The sequence below is a fragment of the Fukomys damarensis genome, unplaced genomic scaffold (assembly GCF_012274545.1).
Source record: "Fukomys damarensis isolate Sample0158 unplaced genomic scaffold, DMR_v1.0_HiC HiC_scaffold_22, whole genome shotgun sequence".
Lineage (NCBI taxonomy): Eukaryota > Metazoa > Chordata > Mammalia > Rodentia > Bathyergidae > Fukomys > Fukomys damarensis.
Window position 1 is genome coordinate 27,294,086 of NW_022900934.1, and position 5,755 is coordinate 27,299,840.

Sequence of the window (5,755 nt, forward strand, 5' to 3'; positions counted from 1 at the left end):
ATGTCCCTAATAAGTTGACTTTGAAGGAGCTGAAAAGCTTAGGGGGACTGGGCCAGGGATTTGGCTCAGTGGTTCTGTCAGCTGCCTCTCAAGCACAAGGACCCGAGTTCCATCCCCAGTACCAAAATCAATCAATCAATCAACCTCAAGGGAACTTTTATCTTATTTTGACACAGATTCTTGCTAAGTCATTAAATTGCCCAGGCTGGATTCAAACTTGATTCTCCTGCCCTAGCCTCCCAGAATTGTGGTATTACTAGTGTACATCACAATGCCCAGCTTTGAATCCTTTGGAAGAGGGAAATTAGAGAAGGGGAAATTAAAATATCACAGATGTTCTTCTGTTGGCTGTGAAACAGCCACAAGACAAAGAATGGCAGATGACCTTTTAAGGGTTAGGGATGGGTCTTAAGCAAAGGAGCTATATTTTACCCTTACTAACATCCTGACTTCAGCCTAATGAGTCCCTGAACAAAGGGCCTGCCTAGCCCACATTTGTACTGCAGATCTATGGAAAAGGAGATAATAAAAGTGTGTAATTTACGTAGCAAGTGACTGAAAATCAAACTCAAACAAGCACATGCATTCTTCTCCTTCTCCTCTCTCCAATTCTCAGTCCCTACTTCATGTTAAGTACATTCTCCAAAAGCCCTCAAGTATCACAGTATAACTATAGTAGCACCAGGTCTCACACTTTATCTTCAGATATTATCTATCCTGATTCATGAGTGATATAAAGACCATATAAGAGTTGCATCTTACTTTTAACCTCCTGTTCTTCATGTGATTGTCATACATTTTACTTTTAAAATTAGCTTCCTGGGCCAGGGCTTTAGCTCAGTGGCACCACACCTGTCTTGCAGGCACAGGTCCTGAGTTCATTCCCTGGTACCAAAAATAAGTAACTAAATAAATAAAAATTAGCTTCCTATCTCTAACCCCTCAACCAAGCGCAGACAACCACTGATCTACTCAGTGCAGTTTATGTTTCCCAGAATTTTATATGGATGGAATCATACAGTAGCTCATCTTTTTTGCCTGGGTTCTTTCCCTTAGAATAATTATTTCAAAAGCAACCCATGTTGTTGCATGGATCAAGTTTATTCTTTTATTGCTTAGTACTTTATCATGTAGACATACAGTTCACTTATCGATACTCAAAATTTAAGAACACAGTTGCTAATGTTTCTGCTTTATTCCAGTTGTTAGCAAAGAATAACCTGTCCCAACTGAATTTACATTTTTGCCGGGCGTGGTGGCATACACCTGTAATCCCTGCACTTGGCAGGCTGAGGCAGGAGGATCGCTGTGAGTTTGAGACCAGCCTGGGCTACATAATGAGTTCCAGGTCAGTCTCAACTACATAGCGAGACCCTGTCTCAAAAAAACAAAAAATTTACATTTTTAAATGGCTGAAAAATAATACATTGTGGCATATAAAAGTTATATGGGCCAAGTGTGGTAGCCACACTAATCTCAGGAATTGGGAGGCTGAGGTAGGATCACTGCAAGTTTTGAGGTCAGCCTGGGCTACATAGTGAGTTCAGGTCAGCCTGATTTGCACAGCGAGATCCTCCTGTTTTTTTTAAAAAAAATTCAAACTCAGTGTCCATAGTTTTATTCATAGTCATGCTCATTTATTTACCTTGTCTACAGCTGCTTTTGGGCTACAATTAAGGATCTTGGTAATTGTAAGAGATATTTGATATACAAAACCTAAAACATTACCTTCTCCTTTACAAGGTTTGCCGACCCTACATTAGACTTCAGTACTGAGAACTGGGGATGTAACTCAGTGGTACAGTGCGAGCACCCAAAGTAATGAGAGAGGGTTGGGCACAGTGGTACATGCTTGCAATCCAAGCACTCTGGGAGGCCAAAGCAGGAGGATCACAAGTTCAAGCCCAGCCTGGGCAATTTAGTAAGACCCTGTCTCAAAGTGTCAAGGCGGGAGCCAGGGATTTAGCTCAGTGGTGCCACCGCCTGCCTCACAAGCACAAGGTCTTGAGTTAGATCCCCAGTACCAAAAAACAAAACAAATAAACAAACAAACAAAAATAAGTGTCAAGGGCTGGTGATGTCAGTGGGTTTAATCCCCAATACCACACAAAAGAGAGAAGATAGACTTCAACTGTTTCTAAGATAATTCAGTTAAAAAGATTGTTTAAAATTACTTTCATTCATTCCATTTATAAAGTGCTTAGTTTTGATTCATAGAGAGGCATAGTCATGCAGACCTGTAAACTGAGCACTCAGGAAGCTGAGGAAGGAGGATCTCAAGTTTGAGGTCAGTCTGGGGTACATACACTGTCTCAAGATAAAAAGTTTTGTAGTGCCAAGTTGCTGTGTGGCCAGTTACCTGTCTAAAGAATTTCCTTTAGTATTTTTTGTAGAGTATGAAGTTCCTGGGCTTTTTTTCGAGAAAGGCTTTATTTCTCCCTCATTGTCAAAGGTATTTTCATTGATTATAGGGTTCCAAAACTCTTTGCCCACCCCTAGCTAAGGTTTTCTGTCTTACCATTCTTAATGATATGCCTAGTTGCTTATGCATAAATTTGGCCTGCTTAGATATGAATTTTATTGTCCTTAAGGAAAATTCCCAACTGTTTTTCACTTCTTTTCCCCTTCTTTCTGGAAATTTAACTACATGTGTAGAACTTTCAATGCTGTCCAACTCTTGGATGCTCTCTCCCCTTTCACCCTCTTGCAGTCTCCATGGACCCATCTTCAATGTCACTTTCTGATTTTGTCAGGTCTATTGTTGAGCCCACATATCTTCCCCGTCAGTGTGTCTCATTTTGAGTACTTCCGCTGATTCTCAGTTCCCATCTCTGTTGGTATTTTATCCCTTGGTGCTGAAACTGAATGCAGGGCTGTTACCCCACCCAGACCTATGACATTTTTGGTCTTGCATGTAGTTTACTTTTTGTTAGGTCGTGTACTGTATTTGTTACAGTAATTTCAAATTTCTTATCAGATAGCTGCAACATGTGCTGTCTTTGACTCACGTGCCGTCTCTCAAACAGTCACAACTACCTGAGTCCCACAGGAGCAGGGCTGACATCCTTCCTGCTCCCCAAATGGATTTTGTCAGAAAAGAGAAGGAATGGCTGTTGGGAGACAACTGATACTGTCTGCAATTGGGAGTCTTCGAAAGGCCTTTCAACAAGAGATGAGATGACCCGTATATCTGAAACATTTTTCTGGTTGTAGTGTGTAGGATGAAATCTGGAATCAAGACAGAGATAGGAAGGCATCAAGATCAGTTACTTGCTGTGATAATACAGGAATGAGAGAATGGGGACTTGGAAGTTAGAATGGTGGGAAGTTGATGCATTCAAAATAAATATCCATTTATTAAAATTGTTTACTTTTTTAACCAGAGTAATAATTTTAAAAGTACATAGTGCTGTTGTTAACAATAATAAAAATATTTCAAAATAACATGCATATAGTACCACTTAAGTCATTATTTACTTTCCATTACAAAAGACAAGCAAGCGTTTAGTGCTCCTAAACTGCTTATCCTGCTATCAGCACTACCACACATACCCCAAATTCCCATCACTCATTGTTTGTTTGTTTCGTTTTTCGAGACAGTGTCTCACTATGTAGTTGAGATTGACCTGGAACTCACTATGTAGCCCAGGCTGGTCTCCAGCTCACAGTGATCCTCCTGCCTCAGCCTCCTGAGTGCTGGGATTACAGGCATGAGCCACCACGCCTGGCTACTCATTCTTTATTATACCTAAGTGTAATTTTTATTAGTGCAATATTCATTTTCCTTATGTAAATTCTGTTCACAGTTGGGCCAGTGGTATGATGTTTAACTTCTCTCCTTTCTCGGTAACTTTTTGGTTGCTTAGTTTTCCTTTAAAGAATCTTTAAACACTTAAACTCTTAACAAATGTACCAAATATACAGTTTAAGAAATAATTACAGCATAAAAGCACATGTAGCCACCACTTCAGTAAAGAGTACACTATTAGTCCCCAGAATCTCCCTATGTGCAGTGGGATTTTATATTGTTTTTGTGTTTAACATTTTTCCCCATTAAATTTATTGGTACATTTAAAGCAAACAATAGTTACATTTATCATTGGGATCTTGTACCTTTACATGATACATCTTAGTTCTTTTTCCCCATACCATGCCCTCCCTTTACCCCCTTCACCCTTATGTTGTTTCTGACCAGAAGCCTTAAAGGCTGATTAGTTTTCCAATTTTAGAAAATTACTTTTTTTTTAAGTATCGGGGATCGAACTCGGGTCCTTGAGCTTGCAAGGCAGGCGGTGGAACCACTGAGCTAAATCCCCGGATAGTTTTCCAATTTTAGTATATATGCTGCCAAAGCAAGCATATGGCTTATTAGTTTTCTGTTGTTTGAAAACAAGAGTTCTCTTTGACGAACACATACACAGTTTCTACTCTATTACTGTGGGCTCCATATCCATGGATTCAACCAAGAATTTAAAATATTGGGGTGAAAATTATGTCTGGACAGAGTACGTAGACTTCTTTCTTGTCATTATTTCCTGAACAGCACAGTGTAAGTTTTGTACATAGCATTTATATTAGATACTGTAAATAACCTAGAGATGACTTTTGCGGGAAGATATGTGTAGGTTAACTGTGTAAGGGACTTTGAATATCTGCATTTTTGTATCTTGTGGGGGTAGGGAGGTCCTTGAACCTATATTCCATGGATAGAGTTGACCTACATATGGACAACTCAGATAATACAAATGAGTTACCCACAAGTAACACTCCTCAGTTAAGATCTGGTGTAGTCTTTAAAATGTACACACACATATCTTTTACATATGTTACTGAATTGGTATGGTTATTGGTTTTAATTCACTACCCTGCAATAAGGCTCAAAAATGCCCTCTGCCACGTAATGTCACATTGTTCTCCATGCATGGTGAGTATCTCTAGTTCCCCATCCTGCTGATGTTGGGCTGTGCCACGTGACTTGCTTTGGCCGACAGTGCATGTGACACAAGCAGAGGATCGCCACGTGCCTGTGTGACTTCACTTGGTCTCCATGTTTCAGCAACCCAGCAGAACATGTCCCGGGCAGCTAGAGCTTCAGCACAGGACCCAGAAAAAAACCACATGAACCACACGGAGCAGCCCAACCCAGCGGACCTCCCATCTGAAGCACAGCTGCTCGGCTGAACCCAGTCTAGAGGAGTTAAACGAAAGTTGACCCATATATATAGGTGAGGAAAAGATGAGATTAGAGAATAGGAGCAAAGGCAAGAGAAAGCTCGGTGGGGATTCCTGGCTGTGAAGTTGTGCAGAAGTAGTCTAGGAAGTGGAAAAGAGCCAGGAGACAGAGGTCTGATCCCAGATGTGGGTGCTAGCAGCTCAAGCTTGCTAAAGCCAGGTCCTTCCTACCTTGCCAGCTCAGGTAGCCATTCCTGTAAGAATGCTTTTTTTGATCCCCAAGTGTTCAGGGTTTTTTTTCTATTTTTTGTTTTTTTTGAGACATGGTCTGCACGATTCAGGCTGGCCTTGAACTCAAGGAGCTCCTCCTGCCCCAGCCTCTTGCCAGGACTACAGGCACACCCCAAAACACCGAGCTCTTATGGAGCTTTTGGGACACCTATCTTTTTCTTTTGGAGACAGACCCAGGCTGGCCTTGACCTTGCAGTGATTTTCCTGCCTTAGGCTTTCAAGTGCTAGGATTACAGGTGTATGCCACCATGTCTGGTTTAGACACGTTTTTTTTTTTTTTTTTTTTTTTTTT

At 40.9% G+C, this 5,755-nt stretch overlaps 1 protein-coding gene across 1 annotated transcript in view; it reads right to left on the reverse strand.

Annotated features, from left to right (window-relative positions):
- Positions 1-2,023: 2,023 nt before the first annotated feature.
- The window catches only part of Csnk2a1 (casein kinase 2 alpha 1), a 69,823-nt gene continuing 66,091 nt past the window's right edge, over positions 2,024-5,755 (reverse strand). Inside the window, exon 13 of the mRNA XM_010621473.3 lies at positions 2,024-3,228. The gene's annotated coding sequence lies outside the window, so the exon portion shown is untranslated. The remainder of the gene's footprint in view (positions 3,229-5,755) is intronic.